Source organism: Oryctolagus cuniculus, chromosome 2, assembly GCF_051225735.1.
Source record: "Oryctolagus cuniculus isolate XC-2025 breed Fujian yellow rabbit chromosome 2, ASM5122573v1, whole genome shotgun sequence".
Classification (NCBI taxonomy): domain Eukaryota; kingdom Metazoa; phylum Chordata; class Mammalia; order Lagomorpha; family Leporidae; genus Oryctolagus; species Oryctolagus cuniculus.
In genome coordinates, this window is record NC_142868.1 from 123481121 (window position 1) to 123502443 (window position 21323).

The 21323-nt window shown below is 42.5% G+C and overlaps 1 long non-coding RNA gene across 1 annotated transcript in view; it reads left to right on the forward strand.

Moving 5' to 3' along the window:
* LOC149128036 (uncharacterized) overlaps positions 1-21323 on the forward strand; it is a 196368-nt gene that overhangs the window by 65011 nt on the left and 110034 nt on the right. The window contains exon 2 of the long non-coding RNA XR_016229261.1: positions 8172-8431. This is a non-coding gene — a long non-coding RNA (uncharacterized LOC149128036). The remainder of the gene's footprint in view (positions 1-8171; positions 8432-21323) is intronic.

Sequence of the window (21323 nt, forward strand, 5' to 3'; positions counted from 1 at the left end):
TGCTGCCAAAGGGATCCTCAAAGCACTTTAGGGCCCTCAGGACGTTGCAAACCTCTTGCCCTGCTTGCTGAGCCACTTGGAGCAGCCACTGCCCTCAGTGCTGTCTGCCAGTCCTGTTTCACATCCAGTCCCCCAGCCATATTGATTTATTTGTAATTTCACTGACAAGCTCTGCTGTTTCCTTCTGCGGATCTTAGCATCAGTTGCTTCCTCTGTCAAAAATGCTCTCCCTGTTTTCTAGGCTGATTCCTACTCATGTCTTCAGGGTCAACACAGACTTCCTTGTCTTCCTTGTTCTCTCTTTCCTGGATGATCTTCTCTATTCCCCAGAGTTACTTTATTAATTTGAAAGGCAAAGTTTTACACACACACACACACACACAGAGAGAGAGAGAGAGAGAGAGAGAGAGAGAAAGAGAGAGTGAGCGGGAGAGAAAGAGGTCTTCCATCTGCTTCATTTCCCAAATGGCCTCAACAGCCAGAGTGGGGCCAGGCCAAAGCCAGGAGCCAGAAGCTTTTTCTGGGTCTCCCATGTGGGTGAAGGGGCCCAAGGACTTCAGCCATCTTCCTCTGCTTTCCCCAGGTGTATTAACAGGGAGCTGGATAGGAAGTGGAGCAGCCAGGACTTGAACTGGCGCCTACATGGGATGCTGGCATTTCAGGCAGTGACTTAACCCACTACGCCAAGATGCCGGCCCTGGCCTTGGCCCCCCTCCCTTTCTAAGGATAGAAAGTACCTTGAGGTCTCAGAGGTGGGATCTCACAGTAGAATTCTGGTGGAAGGAATGTATTAAGGAATAGCTCCCTGGGGAGCCTAGGGAGGCTTGGGAGCAGCAGGACCATAAAGCAGCAGGACACAGGGGTTCATTCACTTAAGGAGTCACCGATTAATCAGCCTCAAGCAGGAGCTGCTCAGAGGAAAGCTTTATTTAATGTGTGACAAGTCGAATATAGTGGGAAGGTAGAGTTCCCTAAAGAAACCATCTCCCTGAGAAGCAGTTTGCCAGGGCTTTTATATCCAGGGTTCGGTGAGTGTCCATAATGTAGCAGCTCATACATGTAAGCAGCAGAGGTCTCCATGTAGTATGTGTTCAGAAATCTTCCCCTGGGTGAAGGATTTAGTATTATATTGAGGAAAGTTCACGGAAAATCATGAAGATCTACCTCAAACCCGTTTCCTGGGGCTTTAATGGTTTCTTGTTTGTGGTGGTCTGTCTCCTGAGTACAGTGTTGCAAAGTAAGCTCTCTGGAACATTCTCTGAAAAACAAGCTCAAGAGAGTCCAGATACAGTGCCCATGTTCCAGTGCCCCCTTCCCCTTTCTGCCTAAACTCTACATTCTTGGCTACAAGACCAAGCAAGAGGCTGTTCCCAGCATCATCCTTGGACGGTGGCTGCAGCTCAACCTGCAGGGGTGCTTAAGAGCATAAGTTATGATTCAGACGTGCTCCACAGAGCCCTAGTAGGCATGTTTGTATGTGTTCAAACCCCAGTAGTGGACAGAGTTCAAGTATTTTTCCTAAGAGGTTTGTGAGCCCCTCCATGGGTGTGGGAAGTTTCCTGTGTCTAAGCTTCAGATGCAACCTTCAGAACAAGAAAACCAAGTTATCCAGAATGTCTTTATCCAGGTCTTGGTCCCTCAAGTGTGACTTCTGGGTGCTTTACGAACCTTATTGCTATCCCTTCCCTCATGCCATACACCATGCCCTGTTCCAGCTCAGTTCTCTCTGCAGTTCCTCCTACCCAGAGTTGCATACTTCTGTACTTCTGTAAAAGCATTCCCTCTTCCTACAATATCCCTTTCTTTTACTTTATTTAGAAATTCATATTTTCCATTGTTTAAACATAAAGCTCACATTTCTGTGACTAATATTTATTTCTTCTCTTTACTCTCCGAGTTGAAGTTATTATGTCATTTTTGATCAATATCATCTCAGGCACTATTTTTAATATTTGTTTATTTACTTGAGAGGCTGAGTTACAGACAGAGAGAGATGTCTTCCATCCACTGGTTCACTCCCCAGATGTTCTCAGTGGCTGGAGCTGAGCTGATCTGAAGTCTGGCACTTGTGTTATGCAGCCTACCACTATGTGCTATAAGTTTAGCTATTTATTTTTTCTGATTAGGTTTTTTTAAGATTTATTTCTTTATTATTTGAAAGTTCAGAGTTATACAGAGAGAGCAGAGGTGGAGAGAGAGAGTTCTTCCATTCCGCTGGTTCAGTCCCCAATTGGCCGCAACAGCTGGAGCTGCGTGGATCTGAAGCCAGGAGCTAGGGGCTTCCTCCAGGTCTCCCACGCAGGTGCAGGGGCCTAAGGACTTGGACCATCTTCTACTGCTTTCTCAGGCCATAGCAGAGAGCTGGATAGGAAGTGGAGCAGATGGGACTCAAACCAGCACCCATATGGGATGCCAGCACTGCAGGCAGCAGCTTTACCAGCTATGCCACAGCACCAGTGCCTCTGATTAGGTTTTTCTTTGTGAGCAACTTAAGAATTAGAACTCAATGTTAATATTAAAATTTATGCATCTAACAAATGTTTCCTAAGTAAGATTTTACATATAATATATAATTTTTGTAATTAGGGAGCTCCAGTGCTATGGGAAGTTTTTTTTTAATTTGGAATTAATTGAAAGAAGTTGGAAACTTGCTACACATGTTATAGTCCAAAATTGTTTGCATAAAAGCCAGTGTCTCCTACATCAGGAGACCTGGCTCTAAATCGTCAACCACTTAGTAGTTGCAACATAGGGCAGTCACTTCATTTGTCTGAGCCTTGGTTTTCTTGCTTTCAAAAAGGATTTATGTACCTTGAAGAGTTCTGAAGCTAATCTTGATTATAGGACACTACCTAGAGTGCTAGCAGCTACAAGGTGCTCAACATCTGTTAACTGAATGGATAAGTAAGTAAATGGATGAATATATTAACAGTTTTCATGTTAGTTAGAGTGGCGGACATCTTGCATCTAATATGGCATCTAAAGGAGGAAAGCTTACATAAGTACCAACAGGAACAGCATTCTGATTTGAAATGTATTTATATGCTCCTACATTTTATTTTTGTGTGCCTGCACACACATGCACACACACACACGTGCGCACACTTTCTCTTCCTCTCTTAAATGTACATTCAACTCCTAGTTTCTTTTGCAGGTTACAGAACAAACCTCATTGAAAAGGTCTTGTAGGTGTCAGAGAGGTTGAGATAACTGTGGCTTCAGTTTTGGCAATATATTCCAGTGACATTTCCTCCTTGTGTCCTGTTTGTCTCTAGTATGGGCCTGCTGCATACCTTTGATTTGTGTGTATTCTTGGTCTATGCTACTTACCAGCGTTTGTCAGCTATTGTGATGACCTGCAGTCCACATTAGTATTCTATGGGCCAAGGATTCTGAGTCTTCCTGGAAAGACCTGATATCTTATCATGTGGGCACAGGTCATTTTTTTTTCCTTTCACCATTTACTTTGCTTCATTTTTTGGTGTGATTGAATTCTGTAAAAGCCTCTCAGTGAGAAAATGTCTTTTGATAAGCACTTGAAATCCTCCATTTGTCAGATTTCACTTTTAGTTGAGGTTTGGGCTACTTTAAGCCAAATAGACACCTGCAGGCTCTCATACTGTCCCTCATATGCAACTCTACCCTGTGGGTCTTTTCACTGCCTGGTCCTAACCCTGCTCATTCTTTCAACATATTTGGGGAAAATTTGGAGTTCTCTCACATCTGCTCCAGGGATGGTTAATTTTATGTGTCAACTTGACTTGGCTCAGGGATGCCCAGAGAGAATATAACACTTGCTTACTGGTGTGTCTGTGGATTGAGGAGAGGCAATTTGCCATCAGTAATGGGGGTAGAGGTCTTCTGTTCCATCCAGGGTCTGAATAGAACCAAAAGGCAGAAGGGTGGATTTGTGCTCTCATAGCTGGGACATCCATTTTCTCTTGCCCATGGATATCGTCACTCTTGTTCTCAGGGCTTTTGGTGAAGATGAGAACTCAAACCACTGGCCATCCCATGTCTCCAACTTGCAGGTGGCAGATTGTGTGACTTCCCAGCCTTCATAACAGTTGAGCTAATTCCTGTGGTCTCTTTCTCTCTCTCTAAGTATACTTCCAAAAGCTCATGGAAAATGGAATTAAAAAATGTTTATTTTGGTGCAAAGATATTTTGAAATCCATTAGTTTTTTTCACAATGTTTTTAAACTATTGGCTCTGTTTTGATGGAGAACCTTGATTAATACAGTTCCCCAAACTAACCTGTGTCTTGGTGTATTTTATGGTGCTGTAACAGAATATTTGAGACTGGATAAATTATAAACAATAGAAGTTTATTTGGCTTATAGTTCTGGGTGCAGACAAGTCCAAGAGTATGTGGTTGACATCTGTTGGGGGCCTCAGTACTACATCATAACAGGGCAGAAGGGAAAGCAAGCACGCAGGAAACAGAGAGAAGGGTCAAGAGGGAACCAAACTTGTAACAAACCAATTTTCTCAATAGCTAGTCCACTCCTGTGATAAAGACACGAATCCATTCATAATGTCAAAGTCCTTGTAACCTAATCACTTTGTACAGGTTCCACCTCCTAATTTTGATACAATGACAAGTAAATTTCAAAGTGAGTCTTGGAGGGAACTTTCAAATCATTGCAGGCTACTTTTACACTGTCAGACTCAGATCCAGCTTGGGTCTCAGCACTGGTCCCTGGTGACCTGGCCCTTGATGGCTACCATCCTCCCCGAAGGCTAAATGTGTTGCTATTCACACAGTGTCCACAGAGACAATGTGTGTTGAGGGGCAGCTCATGTCCATATTCCATACACTGTACATCATCCACCCTTTATTTCTCCTTAGCACTCATTGTGATGTTGCATCAGACTGAAATCCTTGGGATACAAGTTGAGAAATATTTTGAAATTCTTCTCCTGGTTGCTCATATCCCACTTGGGGCCCTGCCTACTACTTGGTTGGTGGGTGGAGCTTTCCTTCCCAGTGATACCCTCTCTACCTTCAGCGCCCCAACCCTTGTCAGGTTGTTCAAAGAAAAACTCAAATCCTAGTCTTTCATTGCTAATACAGCTTATCTTAACTTTGTATCAACCACTCTGTCCAGCACAACAGGGTCTTTGCTTTCATAACCAAACTGCCCAACAAAGTGTCTTACCAAACAAATCAATAAGTACCAAACAATTTCAATCAGTAAACTTCTGTTTTCCTTGAATTTTATCACTTGCCTCAGAATATGAAAGTGATCATAGTTTCAAAATTTAAAATCAATAATACATTTTTGCTTTACGTCACACAGATTCCTACTTTCTCAAAATCCATCCCCAGTTTTATATTCTAAGCATTTTTTTTTATTATTGACCCATTAAAAAATAAAACACTTCAGGGGCCGGCGTTGTGGTGTAGTGGATAAAGCTGCCACCTGTGAAGCTGATTGCAAGTTCATGTCCTGGCTGCTCTGTTTCCAATCTAGTTCCCTGCTAATGGCTTGGGAAAAGCAGCAGAAAATGGTGCAAGTGTTTGGGTCCCTGTCACCCATGTGGGAGACCCACATAAAGCTCAAGGCTCCTGACTTTGATTTGACCCAGCCATGGCCGTTGTGGCTATCTGGGGAGTGAACCAGCAGATGGAAGATCAGTCTCTCTGTTTCAGTCTCTGTCTCTGCTCTCCCTCTATCTTTGTAACTCTGACTTTCAAATCAATTAATAAATCTTTTTTTAAAAAAAGACACTTCCAGCATACTGATCCATGACCATTTCAATTATAGTTGCTCTATGGATTCACAACTATTATAATAATTGTTATTGAAAATGTTATTAATTTATGACTTTTTATTATAAATATTGGTGATAATTCATAATGATTAATAAGTGTTCAAGAAAAGAATCTCTCTGGAAGCCATACCCAAGGTGGTATTTAGCTGGAATTATGCACCAGGCTGGGGTACCAACCAGCACATACTTTGGCTGGCCCACTGGGATTGTTTTCATTGATAGTTGCCCTGATAGACAGTTTTCATATTGTTCTTGTCCACGCATGTCTGGTATCAAATCAACAACTGGAAATAAGATCAAACTTCTAACTACTTGGAGCACATAAACCAAAGCATTAATTTATTTTAATTACTAAATTGGCCTAATGAGATACTTGAAAATCAGAATTATACTCAAGACTCATTGAATGTGAATTGGGATTCTGTGTTCAGGAAACTGAAAATATGATTGGACAGACAGTACCACCCCACACACTGAGCACTTAATGCTTCTCGTTGCTATGCTGGTTTGCCCAGCAAGGTCTTGCCACTCTTGAGATTGTCTTGGCCTTGGCTTATGATGGCAATGAGGGGATTTTTTTTTTTTTGACAATGAGTTTTAATAGTGCTAATCTTTTTTTTTAACTTTTATTTAATGAATATAAATTTCCAAAGTACAGCTTATGGGTTACAATAGCTTCCCCCCCATAACGTCCCTCCCACCCGCAACCCTCCCCTTTCCCACTCCCTCTCCCCTTCCATTCACATCAAGATTCATTTTCGATTCTCTTTATATACAGAAGATCAGTTTAGCATACATTAAGTAAAGATTTCAACAGTTTGCTCCCACACAGAAACATAAAGTGAAAAATACTGTTTGAGTACTAGTTATAGCATTAAATCTCAATGTACAGCAGACTAAGGACAGAGATCCTACATGAGGAGTAAGTGCACAGTGACTCCTGTTGTTGACTTAACAAATTGACACTCTTGTTTATGGCCTCAGTAATCACCCTAGGCTCTTGTCATGAGCTGCCAAGGCTATGGAAACCCCCTGAGTTCACTGACTCTGATCATATTTAGACAAGGCCATGGTCAAAGTGGAAGTTCTCTCCTCCCTTCAGAGAAAGGTACCTCCTTCTTTGATGACCCGTTCTTTCCACTGGGATCTCACTCGCGGAGATCTTTCATTTAGGTTTTTTTTTTTTTCCCCAGAGTGTCTTGGTTTTCCATGCCTGAAATACTCTCATGGGCTTTTCAGCCGGATCCGCATCCCTTAAGGGCTGATTCTGAGGCCAGAGTGCTGTTTAGGACATCTGCCATTCTATGGGTCTGCTGTGTATCTCACTTCCCATGTTGGATCATTCTCTCCCTTTTTGATTCTATCAGCTAGTATTTGCAGACACTATTCTTGTTTATGTGATCCCTTTGGTTCTTAGTCCTATCATTACGATCCATTGTGAACAGAAATTGATCACTGGGACTAGTGAGATGGCATTGGTACATGCCACCTTGATGGGATTGAATTGGAATCCCCTGGTATGTTTTTAACTCTACCGTTTGAGGTAAGTCAGCTTGAGCATGTCCCGAATTGCAATAGTGCTAATCTTTACAATTTGATTGTCAGGATTCTTTGCGATTGCTCCAGGTTTCTGGTCACACATTCGCTCAGTGGTAGTTTACTGCTCATTGAGACTTGTAGTTTCCTGTCCCTGTTCCTATAAGCTTGTCTGAATGACTCTGCTGGGTTAACAGGAGGTCTAGGACCCCAGCCTGACTTCTAGCTGGGGAAGAGCTAAGTGACTGTTGAGTTGTACAGCTGAGTGACTGTGAGTTGGCCAACAGAAGATAACTGAAGGAAGTAACCCAGGCATAGTGTTAAGTGAGGTGGGAAGTTCTCTGGACTAGGCAGGATGAAAAAAACATTGAATTTATTGACTAAGGAGATCAGGAAAGAGAAAGAGTCAGAGCAGATCTTTGAAGCAATGATCTGTGGAATATGGGAGCTTTTCAAAGGGGGCTGGTGGCTTTGAGTATCAAGAGACTTTAAAAGCTGGCGATCTTTCCCAAGTTATTATACCACTGTGGGCATTTTCATCCAGCAGAGGGCTCTGTTCACACCCCCCACACCCCCAGACCTCACTACTCCTCAGGCTTGAGAGGAGTCCCCAGGGGACTGCAGGTCTTCCATTGTTACGTGATATACATGTCTAAGTGATGATAGCTCTCAAGTTGCAGGATTTTTTTTTTTTTTTTCATTTTATTTTCTACTGAGAAACTTTGATTGTGTTTTCAAAGGAGCTTGTTCAGGGAAGCTTGTGATACCACACAGAACTATCCTGATATCAATGACCAATAATCTGTCCCACACAATTCAGCTTGCTCCTATTTCCACTGTGCTTTTTGTCTTTCTAGGGCCCCCTTTTTTGATGGAATCCTCCATGTGCAATGGGCAGTCGTCACTTTCCTGTTCGCCTCCAAGTCGTCATCGCAATGTACTAAGGCCAGCCCTTTAGTCTCGGAATCCATGACCTGCTAATACTCTAGCAAGGAGTCTCCTACAGCCTTTTCCTGGGCCTCCACTCTGACACCATCAAAGTAGACAGGATATGAAGGCGAGAGAGCATGCGGGGACATCCAGGTCCTTGCCAAGGGAACAAGGACACCTGTCCCAGGTTTGTGTTTCGTTTTACTGCTTTAGTACAGTGTCTGTCTGCTACCCTTGCCTCCCTCCCTCTGGTTTGTCATCCTGATAGAACATCCTCAGCACTAATTGTCCCCTCAGTCCTGCCCTTGAGTACAGTTTCTACATGTTAATTCCCTTCTCAGCAGGAGCAGGGTGAAAAGTTCTCAATGTGTATCCTCGTGGTCACCTCTGGCCACGGCAATGCCAGCCCAATTTGACAGGAGTTGGACAGGGTGTCGCTGCTCGGAGTGCAAACCTGTCAGCTGCTTTCAGTTACTTCAGGCTACCATGACATTCCAGGAAAAGAGACACGAGAGGAATTTTTTTCCTCCCTTTGAAAATCACGAGATGCAGGTTATCCCTGGTAGCCCGATGGGCCCAGCCTTTCTGACAGGAAGGACATACATCCATATTCTCACAATTGTGCTCTGTGGGGAGGGAACAACGAAGCAGTGGAAATCCTCAGCCCCACTCCCACAAATGCTGACCAAGGAGCTTGCGCTAGATACTGTAAGTGATGGAATGAGAATATGAGGATCAATGCACCAGTAGGAGGCAGTGAAATGTGACAGATGAGCTCCTTGGAGCAGTGCAAGGGCCCTGGGGTATCAGGAGACAAAGACTCTAATGTCACTTCCAACATTGATTGAATTAGTTGTCTGTATTTGGATCCCATTATTCCTGTCTGTAAAATGAAGGGATTGATATGGATAATTCCTAAATTCCCTTTCAGCTGAAGGCAATTGTAGAAATGCCACAGATTTAAATTTCTGGATTTCAGCACAACAGATAGGGAGATTTTTACATACTTTTGAACAAAATGCCAAAATGCATACTGTGGTTACCAGTTTAGTGGTTTAGTAATTGGTGGGGTGACATAATAATATGTCAGCTAAAATGATCCCAAGATACAAGGACCCATTTTCCTCTGCTGAGCGCAAATATCTCATAGCAGAAACAAAACAGAGGTTCCATTTTCAGTTCCTGTTAGGCACATTAATGTCAGTTGGTTTCTCTAAACTTGATAGGGAGAGTGGAGAGATAGGATAAACAGTGTGGAGAACAGGTGTGGTGGGTTGAAGAGGAAGCCTGGGCATATTAAGTGCAGAGGAAGACTGGGATGGGAGATTAGGGCTTGAGAAGCAGGACGCTGGGAGCACGTTGTGAGGTCACCAAAGACAAGCTTCACACATTTCACAGTGATGCCGAAGTCGGGGAAATGTGAGGTCAGCACATTTAGGCAGAGGATGAACAATTGGCTCAATGATTTGTAAAAGTGCACAGGAGACTCACTTAGGTTTCCAGGTGACTCAGAGTGATGGAAGTAATCTATAGTAGGACAGAGGTCAAAGTGGAAAAAGAAGACTGAACATAAATGGGAATGCCTGAGTCCTGTAGGGAGATAAGCTGTTTGGGAATAAAGGAGGGAACAATGATACCGGCCTGCCCTGAACCCATTGCGGGGCATGAACTGCCTGGGGGATGGCTTGGGGTGTGTCCTTTAAACTCAGAGCTCTTCCTCTAAAGTGAGGTGACACCTGCCTGGGAAAACGAGCTGGAGATTGTCTTCCTCTCCTTTTCAGTGTTCTCTGTGCCACCTCCCTGCTCTGTTACTGCACGGACCACAGAATGCTTCTCAAATATTCACTTTGATCAGGAGCCATCAGAAAGTGTGACACTGCTTAAAAGTTAGGGAGAAGAATGCAGTCTTTTTTTTTTTTCCTTGAAAACTCCTTGTGTTCCGAGTTTTGGCTCTCTTTTTAGGATATCTTTACTAAAATGCATTCTATCACACGATGGCAGTAGAGACATAATCTAAATTTATAAGCTATGATGCATGGATGCATCCCACTGGGGGAAGAAAGTCTAATTTATGTTTTTCCATATATTTTTCTTTGGTTGGTGTTTGTGTTCTAAGTTTCTGGAGGCATCAAACATAGAAAGGCCCTGTAATTCCAGACGGGATTAATGCAGACAATATTTCATTCAGGAAGTGTGACCATAAATAAGAGAAGGTACTTTTAAATGGCCTCTAAATTTTTTGAGATACCACTCAAGTGCCTGTAAAACCAAAATCAACTTTCTACTTACATCCTTAATTTTCTCTGCACCTCATTTCTTTCCTGGATAGAGACAATTTTTCAGGCTGGCCAGGATGAGAAGAGTACCTATAAAAGACCCAGATTTTTCTCCTTTTATATTAACTTTATACTAATTCTGTATTCCTCCTGTTTTCTTCAAGAATTTTTTTCCTTGGGTCCTAACTAGTGATAAACAGGGAAAGGGGAAACTGGGATGGGTTGAACATCTTTGCAAATTTTTCTATATTTTGCCATTCTCTCTGAATATACCTTTCTTAAACCACCAATGTCTTCTTCAAGAATGACAGATTTTCTTCAGAGAGAGAAAGAGAGAGAGAGAGAGAGAGTACTTAAATGCCTCTCTGGATTCATTTATCCATCCAGCATGAAATGGCTGTCCACTATATACAATATGCCAGAGAAAAAATACCAGCTAACATTAAGTGACCACTAATCACGTATGCCCCCAATTTGTTTACATAAATTATCTCTTGGGTTCTCTCTGCTTTGCCATGAGATCATTACTAGCAGTATCCACATTCATTTTACAAATAAGAAAACTGAGGCACATGGAGGCAAAGCAGTAATATCACACAGCCAGCAAAAGACAGACCCACAATTGGCAACTAGCCATGGAGACAAAGATGCTGTCTTCAGGTAGTTCATAACTGAGTAGGAAGTGAAGCCTACAGTCTAAGTCAGACATGCTGAATCCAAGTAAGATGTGACTTTGGTGGTGTGAGAAAAGGTTATCTTGGAACATGTGTCAATCAGTTACAGGTTTATGATTTCTACAGGAAAGAACTAGGAGACAGGCACTTCCTCCATCTAGAGTGAGATGGACATTTCCTTTCCTCACTTACAGACCTTGAAGGGTGCAAGACTTCATATAGGACCTTTGAAGGACTATGAGAACACTGAGATGCAGAGAACTGCACTGGTAGAAAAAAATGGCTTTGGAGGAGGGTGGTAGCTATAGGCCTGTGTTTTTAAAAATGTTTTGCCCTGAGTGTGTGGGGAGCAATCCGGACTAGACTGAGTTACTGGAATTAAGACTTATTCTATGCACCTGCTCTCCCACAATATGGCGCTGGGAGAGAAGTAAACAGCTTCTGCACAGCTGCCTCCAGTTCAACCAATAAACTGTAGGACTTGCTCCTGATTGGAGGAGAGCAGCGTACTCGGCGTGTGGGCAGCCGAGTTGGGATTGGCAGAGGAGGACTATAAAGGAGGAGAGAGACGGCATGCACCAGGAACATCTACGAGGAACATCTAAGGGGAACATCTAAGGGGAATACCTGTGCAGCCCCCGAGAAGAGCCGGCCGGCGGTGTGCCACTCCCCTGCGGAAGTGGGGAATGTGGCCAGGGGGAACTGCCCTTCCACGGAGGTGGAAGGGATAGTAGCCAACCCGGGAAGAACCAGCAGCAAACCCGGGGAGGGCCGAGCAGACGAAAGAACAGTGCAGGGTCCTGTGTCGTTCCTCCACGAAGAGGGGGAGCGACATGAGTGTTTTTGTGGAGTTGCCTCTTTTTCATGCTCGTAATTTTACCTCTTCAAATGCTTTACTCCTGGGGGTCCCCTTTCAATCTAGAAATCTCAGGGAGAAAAGCAAGCAAGGAAGGTAATACAAGCATTGAATTGAAGGATGAGAAGGGAGACTTTGGCTATCTTCATTTTCCTTAGTTAATTTGTGGTAGGAAAGGATGCAGGGATTCAGGGTAGAAGCTCTCCAGGATATTTATTTGCAACATCTCTCATCTCAGGGCAAAACATTTTTAAAAACACAGGCCAATAGCTACCACCCTTTTTTCTACCAGTGCAGTTCTCTGCATTTCAGTGTCCTGATATCCCTTCAAAGGTCCTTTATAAAGTCTTGCACCGTTCAAGGTTTAGGTCATAAGAGTGGGGAGGATATATGGATTAGGTAAGCCCAGCCCCATTCTCTTCATGTGAAAATTAATTCCCTACCTGAACAGCAAAGACATTACTAAAGTATATTCATGTTGCATACAAGTTCTGTTAACTTTGTATTTTCTAAATTTTATGTTAAGAATAATTTGGGTTGTTTGGCTCCTATCCTAAGAAACACTGTTACTATATATATATGTGTGTGTGTGTATGTGTATCTATATCTATGTTTATCTGTATCTATATCTGTATCTATATCTATATCCATATAATATATCTAGATATTAGTTGGGGAGAGAGAGGGAGAGAGAGAGAGAGAAAGAGAGAAAATTGTTTCTCTTCTCAAATACTTATTGTGGCCAGGGCTGGACTGGGCCAAAGCTTGAACCTGGAAATTCAATCTAGGTCTCATGTAGGTGAAGGTAGGTAGCAATCACCTCCGCTTCCATGGGTTGCATTGAAGGAAAGTGAGAGTCAGGAACTAGAGCTGAGCATTGAACCTAGGTATTCCAATATGGGGTGTGCTATCCTAACCAGTGTCTTAACTACAAGCCTAAATGCCCACCCTCAAACTCTGTTGTTGCAGAATAATTTTAGCACCTCCCACCATTTTTGTTTTGCTACATTTTGAAAAGAACATGATTGTTTATAAATTAGATATCTAAGAATTTCTGCTTTTTCTAGTATACTATTAAATGTCTAAACTTTGAGAAAATCATCTTTAGAAGATATAAAATTGAACTGAGGCCGTTCTTAGAATCGTACATTAAGTGGTGCTAAGCATACTCAAAATGACAAAAAAATGAGGAATAAAAATAATGCTTGAGTTTCATTTTACTGTTCAAACCATTTGAACTATTAAAAATGAGAAAATTTATTATAGTGCAACAGTTTATGTTTTCCCATTTCTAAAGAGATAAATAAATAGAGAAATGGGGCCATATTTCTCAAAAGATGAATGACTTAAGACAACAGAGAGACTATTCACTAAAAGCCATAATGAATGGGGGCTAAATATATAGCCAGTTTATGATATCTGCAGTAGCTCTTCAGCTGTGTACATTTTATAGGATGGAAGAGAAAGTGTTTTGACTTGCCCTGGCTTATCCTCTAGTCAGCACACTTGTTCTCTGAAATGCCATTTATTGGCATCCAAGGTATTTCCTTTTAATTTTACAATAGCCAAAAAGAAGCCTTGCTTAGAGAGACATCTTAAGAGTGGAATGGGGAATAATAGTTTTAACTAGAAAATAAAGATATCCCTGTGATTCTCAAACCCTAGGAGTGAAATTTTAGGTTGTTCATTCCTATTTTTTAATTTTTATGTTGCCAAACATCCTTATTAAGAGTAAACGAGGGAGCATAATAAAATAGGACAAAGATCTGTGTCCTCTGGTAAGGTTATTCTCAGGTTGCATTTATACAGTTAAAAGTTCTCTTCTATGGAAGTTGAATCTCTGTATGTATGATAGAAAACACAGTCCATTCTAGAAAACCCTGTGCCACTTCAGAGACTCATGCAGAAACATTAACTCTGACATGAGTTCAAAAAATGAATAAGCCTCAGAAGACGTATTGTTGCTCAGATTCTGAATGGTTCAGAAAGCAGAGGGCATTTTCACCAGTACACTGTGTAGTCTACTTATGAAAATTCAGAAGTAATTGGAAGACTTCACTGTGTGAGTTTTGTTTTTGATTGGCTTTCTATGGTTCTCTGTAAAGTGGCAAAGGAACCTACTCATTCTTGGCTGGTTTTTATCCCACAAAAGGGCTCTGTAGCATGAGATATTCTCATTGTAATAGACCTGCTGAGCCCATGACCCAGTGACTCTTCTACCTATTCTGGGAGTGAATTTCCTCTCCTTAGCCACAATGATGGGCCTCCAGATCCATTTGTTCTCTCTATGACTCCCTATCAGGTGTTAAAATCTGTCTCAAATCAGGTCTCCTTACATTTGCTTTTCCTGGGTTTTTGGAGGAAAGGAGAGGAGAGCGGAGGAGAGGAGAAAAGGGAATGGAAGGGAGGGGAGGAGAAGGGAAGAGAGTGAACATGCAATTAAAACTATATGATTGGGGCCAGCGCCTTGGCTCACTTGGTTAATCCTCTACCTGCGGCACCGACATTCCATATGGGCGCCGGGTTCTAGTCCTGGTTGCTCCTCTTCCAGTCCAGCTCTCTGCTGTGGCCCGGGAAGGCAGCGGAGGATGGCCCAAGTGCTTGGTTCCCTGCACCCGCATGGGAGACCAGGAGGAAGCACTTGGCTCCTGGCTTCGGATCGGCGTGGCTCTGGCTGTAGCAGCCATTTCTCTCTGTCTCTCTCTCTCTCTCTCTCACTGTCTAACTCTATCTGTCAAATAAATTTTAAAAACAAAAACTATATGATCAGAGGCTGCAGGGAAGTTGTATTTCCTTTCAACCAAATGAGGAGAAAAATCTAAACTGGAATAAATGTGAGAGAAGAAAAAAGCAGCGACAGCTTCACAGTTTTTTTTTTCTGCTTGGTTTTTGTGAGAATCCCTACATCCCTGTAATAAATTGCCCCCATTTATTTTATCTGGATCAAATTGGTTTCTGTAACTTGCTATCAAAGATCCTCACTAAAACACAGACAAAATAAGACACTGATAATCTATTTGGCTTGTGGATTTATTTGCAATCATTTAAAAATCTAAGTTGAAAAAACAGCTTGTATCCATCCTGGTATGACTTTAGAATAGGGAAGTTGGTGCAGACTAAATGTGGCCTCAGGGTGTGCTTAGGAACTAATACAGAACAGAATGTTGGCCTTTTGCTATGGCTATGAAAGTGGACATATTATTTAACCACTGTGTGCTTCAGTTTCCTTAACTTTAAATTGGAAATAATGCCTATTTCATAGAATTGTTATTAAATTTATGAGTGACAATTTATAAAGCAGCTAGGTGGTGTACAGAACTCCTTTGCTAGCTGTGGGAAGTTTCTATTGAGGCAAAAGCTATTACTTTGCTTTTTAAGTTTTCTTCCTGGTGCCGCTCATGATGGTGTAGGAACTGGCCAGGAGTGAATCAGGTTGGAGGAGTTATAGGGTCTCAAAGGGGAGACTGGAGGGGCAAGAGGTGACCATGGACTGGGCACTCTGCAGGGGCAGAGGGAGAGTACAGAGAGGCTCAAATACAAGCTTCACCCCTCTGACAGTTTGATGCCAACCTTCCCACTCCAGTAGTTCCACAAGAGATTGATGGTAAAGTTGCAATGATGATAATATACATGAGGTGGATGTTTAACCTAGTGGTTGAGAGCCTCATTTTCCATATTAGAGGGCTTGGGTTTTATTTCTGGCTTTGTCTCCTGACTCCAATTTCTTGCTAATGCAGATCTTGGGAAGCAGTGGTGATGATCTGAGTACTTGGGTCCTTGCCACCCATGTGGGAGGCCTGAATGGATTTCCCAGTTCCTGGTTTCAGCTTGGCCCAGATCTGTCCATTGTCAGCATTTTGGGAGGTGAGCTAGGGGATTGGAGCTCTCTCTCTGCCTTTTAAATAAAATAAAATAAAATAAAATAAAATAAAATAAAATAAAATAAAACAAAACATTCATACTACACAGGTGATTTTCCTTCTCACCAGTCTGAGGTTCCGATCCTTTGTATATTGTATTGCATTTGTAGCGAGTCCTCACATTTCACTGAGCCTCTTTTGAAGATTTATTTATTTGAAAGAGTTACAGAGAGAGGGACAGGCCCAGAGAGAGATCTACCATCTGCTGGTTCACTCCCCACATGGCCTGGATGAGGCAAGATGAAACCCGGAGCCTGGAACTCCATCTGAGACTCCCGTGGGGGGGTGGCAGTGGCCCAAGCACTTGGCCCACCTTCAGCTGCTTTTCCAGGCATATTAGCAGAGAGCTGGATCAGCAGTGGAGCAGCCAGTGAACCAGTACCCTTATGGGATGCTGGCATCTCAGGCAGCTGCTTCACGTGCTGTGCCACAGCGCTGGCCTCGTCACTGAGTCTCTTACCAGAGGTTCTCAACCTGGGCACTACTGACATTTTGGGCTCTCGATGATTTGTTTTCAGGGCTGTCCTGTGCTTTCCAGGATGTCCAGCAGTATTTCTGTCCTTGGTCCTCTATGTGGGACAACCAGAAATGACTTAGGACACTGCCAAATGGTTCCTGGTAGGTGTGGGAATGAGGGCCACAAAATTCTCCTGGTGAAGAACCAGGGCTCTAAAATACTGTGTTTACAGAAGATCGGTAACTCCCTCAGAATAAACCCCATATTCCCTCCACCCCCATCTTATCCTCTTACAAACTTGATCCTGATTGCCAGGTGTGATAGTGGGATAATGTGTGTATGTGTGTGTGTGTTTTAAAGTTTATTTATTTACTTGAAAGGCAGAGTTACACAGAGAAAGGAGAGGCAGAGAGAGAGGTCTTCCATCTGGTGGTTCCCAGTTGGCCGCAACAGCTGGAGCTGTGCTGATCTGAAGCCAGGAGCCGGGGGCTTCTTCCAGGTCCCCCACACGGGTGCAGGGGCCCAAGGACTTGGGGCATCTTCTACTGCCCTCCTAGGCCATAGCAGAGAGCTGGATCGGAAGTGGAGCAGCCAGGACTTGAACTGGCACCCATATGGGATGCCGGTGCTTCAGGCCAGGGCGTTAACCCGCTGCACCACAGTGCCGGCCCTGATAGTGGGATAATGTGTAATAAGGCTAGGTCTGGGATCAGAAGATGCAGGAGATTACTCCTAGGGACTGACTGTTCACACAGGAGAAGGTCCAGCAAAGGACTTGGCGTAAGGCCTTGAGTCCAACAGTCATCAAGACCTCCATCTGTTTGTGGCACAAGACGAGGCGGCCGGGACTTGGCTGATAAATCCCCTAGAGACAGACCCTACTAGTAAGCACGAAGGCCTTGGACTTTGCTTGTTTCCTTAATCTGCTTGCTATGCTGTTTTGCACTATAATAGGCATGCTGAGAAATAAAGCTTTGGGCCATCTCTCTAAGAGTTGTCCCTCTCCCGTGTTTTCCAGAGAAGAGTCTCGCAGGTCCCGGGGGCACAGAGCCCTCACTAGAGGACCTGAGTTCAGATCCCTCTGCTGCCTCCCATCCAGTGAGGGACTTGGATGACACGATTTAGAGGATCTGTTCCTCAGCTCTCTGGAATCTGATAGTACAGTCATGAAGACCACTGGTTATATGGTGCTTCAGATCCTGGGCTAGTATCTGTGCAACTGCAAAATCACTTCTAAAAATCTGATTATGTGTGTGGGAGGAATGTGGCTTAGAAGAAGGTTTATTCCCACCCTGCATTAAGCTCTAGGAGGAGGCACCATCCTCCAGGCAGTAGTCGGCACCTCTTACACTCTAAGCCTTTTTCCCAGCGCACAGAAAGCTGTGGGCCTCTGCCACAAGCTGGAGGCTCCACTTATTTACACGACTGAAATGCAGAGCCAGGAGCTAGATGGAAATACTTGCCTACTGCTGGCTGCCAAAACCAGATTCAGGAGCCACAAAACGCATGTGGGGGTCCCTCAGGGCATCTCTCATTCATTAAAGGAACCACTGCCCTGGGAGACCAGAGTAACAGAAAGTGCACTTGGGCTTGTTCTTTCTTGGAAAACCCTCTGGCTTTGGGAAGCGAGGGCTTCATTTCCACAGAAGTGGAAAGGAAGACCCAGGGGAGATGGCACCATTCCTCCTCTTTACAACCCAAGAATGTGAAGAAAACAGAATGTACATGAGACTGATTATAAGCAGTTCTTACTGTTATTTTAAAGAGGGATTTGGGGAGGCAGTCACAGAGTTCAGATTCAAGGAGGTTATCCTTTCCACACATACTTGGCCTGCAGCAGAGGTTGTGCTCATGTGGTGTCAAAAGAGGCAGGACCTACAGGAGTTGGAAGGCTGGATGTTCAGCTCTCACAGTGAGCTTGACGGGTGAGTTCTGAGGAGTAGGGGGTTTGCAAGTTAGGCCTACTCCTTTAAGCAGCATTTGAAAAAAAAGCTTAGTGTAAATTCTTATATGATCTTGAACAGGGAGCCGGGAGCACCATCTGTTTGTTTTGTTTTGGGAAGGATGTAGGATGATTTCTGGTGACCCTTGCTCTATACACAGCATGACCCCAGTAGGCAGGGACAATTCTGCTTCTGGGTTTCTTGTGCTTGCTTTTTCTTTTTTTTCTTCTTTTTTTTTTTCTCCTTGTTGCTTTTGTTTGTGTTGAGGAGAGTAGCTCACTGTTGTCAGAATTTGTTTACTACACTTGATCTTAGCCAAAAGGCTGAGAAGCAATTAGAATTTGTTTACTAAAAACTTTTCTAATTTCCTTTGAAAATCAGGCAGCACCCAAGACACCAAATGGGGAAATTTATTAAAATTGTTGCCCAACTGGGAATAAATAGGCTCAGATAGAGGGCCTAAGGCACATTTCTCTAAGTCATGAATCGTTCATGCACTTTATAATATCTATTTTGAAAATTTAAAATCTCCATTCTCTCTCTCTCACTACAAACAAACATTACTTTGTCCGAGTAGCTGGCAGTTTTAATAAATGACCTTTATTAAAGTTTTATGGTAGAATACATACTGGTACAATCCTAAATTCAAACACTATTAGCTGGAAATGAAAATGTTTAGGAAGGGAATCAATTCTACTATTAGATTTCTTTGTTAGGAATTGAAGAACATCTCTGTATAAACAAATAATTAAAGAAGAATACATTAAATACTATATTTTGGAAAACACTTGTTCAAAGTATATGTGTATATCCTTGTCAACTAAATCAATAGTTAGGTCAAACAACTTAGATTAGAAATCCTACATCTGAGATATACTTCTAAAGTGTTTTAAAATGAATATTTTAAATAGCTATGCTTTTTTCATACTTTAAAATTCTCTTTATCTGAATGTAAGGCTCACTGAAATGTCTATTATGGAGGCCACCATGAGTGAAGCAAGCAGTCTTGACATTTGGTTGGGAAGAGAAAGTATTATGTTTGGAGAAATAGTCTCAAATTCATTGTATTGATTGGATATGACCAAAGGGCAGTGGAGTCTGGGATCCACTTTCTTTTTGTACAGGGAGAATTTCTATTGAAACTTCACTATGGGAACTCTTCTGGAAGGTAGTTGTCCTAAACATCTATTTGGCCAATATAGGCAACCCATCATTTTTTTTTTTTTATCCTGTGTACAAGAATTTTGTACTTATAAGTTGGAATTGTCTGGGAGGGCAGCTCCCAAATTTGTTGGATTGAGACTAAATAAGAGCAAATAGTGTTGTGATTCCAGGGTCCCAAACCCATTTGATGCTTTACCATTTGTATATCTTCAGGGTGCAATTAAATGGCACAATACATTTAAAGTGCTAGCACAATGTTTGACAACAATAGTAAATAATTATCTTTTTTTAAAAAAGACACTTATTAACAGGTTAACATATTAAATGAATATATGTATTACTAGCCAGAGCAGCTTACAAAATTCCAGAGTGCACCATAGAACTGGGACAGCCACATGAATAATTACAGTGTGCACAGTTGCTAAGCTCAACACCTTGATATAGTTTTATGACTCAAAGAAAAAATTTAATGATTCCTAAAACATTCATCAATTAATTATCTAATGTTTGACAAATTTAAGATTCTTATTGGAATACTGTTCTCGCTTATTCGTGATTCATCAAAAATCCAATAACTCAAAGTGTCTTCTCTGTGCCCATGCTATGGATTTTGGGGCTGGGAGGGGTTGCTGGGGATGCTGTGGCCTTTGAGGCTTCCATCACCACTTTACTTTCATGCTCGTCAAGTAGGTTCCCCCAAAGTAGATGAGCAATTTATAAAGTTGGCTCAGTGATGATGATGGTTTCATCTGCACTTTTGTTAATCTAAGTCTCGGTCCCTAATACAGATTGATGTGCGTGGGACCAAAAGTCTTTTAGTCCCCAAATAATCTTTTCACTTTGTCTTTGTGTCTGAAATTCCTCTCATGGTGAGTCTTTTGGTTAACGACCATGGAAGTTTCAGGGACTCAAAGGTCAGTTTGACTAGTCCCTCATTGCCTGGGAGAAGGCAGGAGAATGACTGAGCCTTCTCACATCCCAACCTTGGTGCTACCACCAGAGATAGGTTCTGGGACAGGAAGGGCCATGGACAGCTTGTAAGATCTTAAGGTTTTCCTATATTTTACACAAATGATTTCTCTAGGAGTGAACATCTTGACATGTAAGCAATTTTTCAATGCCTTGTGTTGAAATCTGTGGACTTCCATTGGAATCCTGGCCTTGCAGTCTAGTGATGAATATGTCGTTCTCCATTTCAGCTGTAGAAGCCGCAGGTAGAATGAAAGAGCCTCTCAGAGCAGCCGGCTTCTCTTTTGATTGTCAGATAAAGCAGAAACCCCATCATTCTGGACTTGGCAACTTGTTAGTAGAAAAGCTACCAGGAAGCTCTGAGTTGGTAATTTGGAGCACAAACTTATTCTCCAATACAGCTACAGAGCAGCAGGTGGCTGTGACATAAGCAAACACTAGCTTGCAAAAATGAAATAAGAAATGGAGGAATTTTTTGATTTTTATTTTGTACATGTCCATTGGCTAAATATGCCCAAATTTGCTTCTTACTCCTCTGGATTCCCCCTTATTAACTTGCTTACACACATATAACAGAGCATTTCACTCAATTCAATTTAACAAATGTTTATTGAGGATCTGTGTGCCAGACACCATGCAAAGAATTGGAGGTTTTCATTTCCTGTTTTTGACTTTGATGTGGAGACAGATATATATAGAGTAGCATATTGAAAGGAATAAAGAAATCCCTGTCATGTACTGGACAAGGAGTGATTCTGATCATGGGAGGGAGAAGCATTCTAGAAGAAAATGAGGAGAGGCTAAAAGGATAAATAAAGCA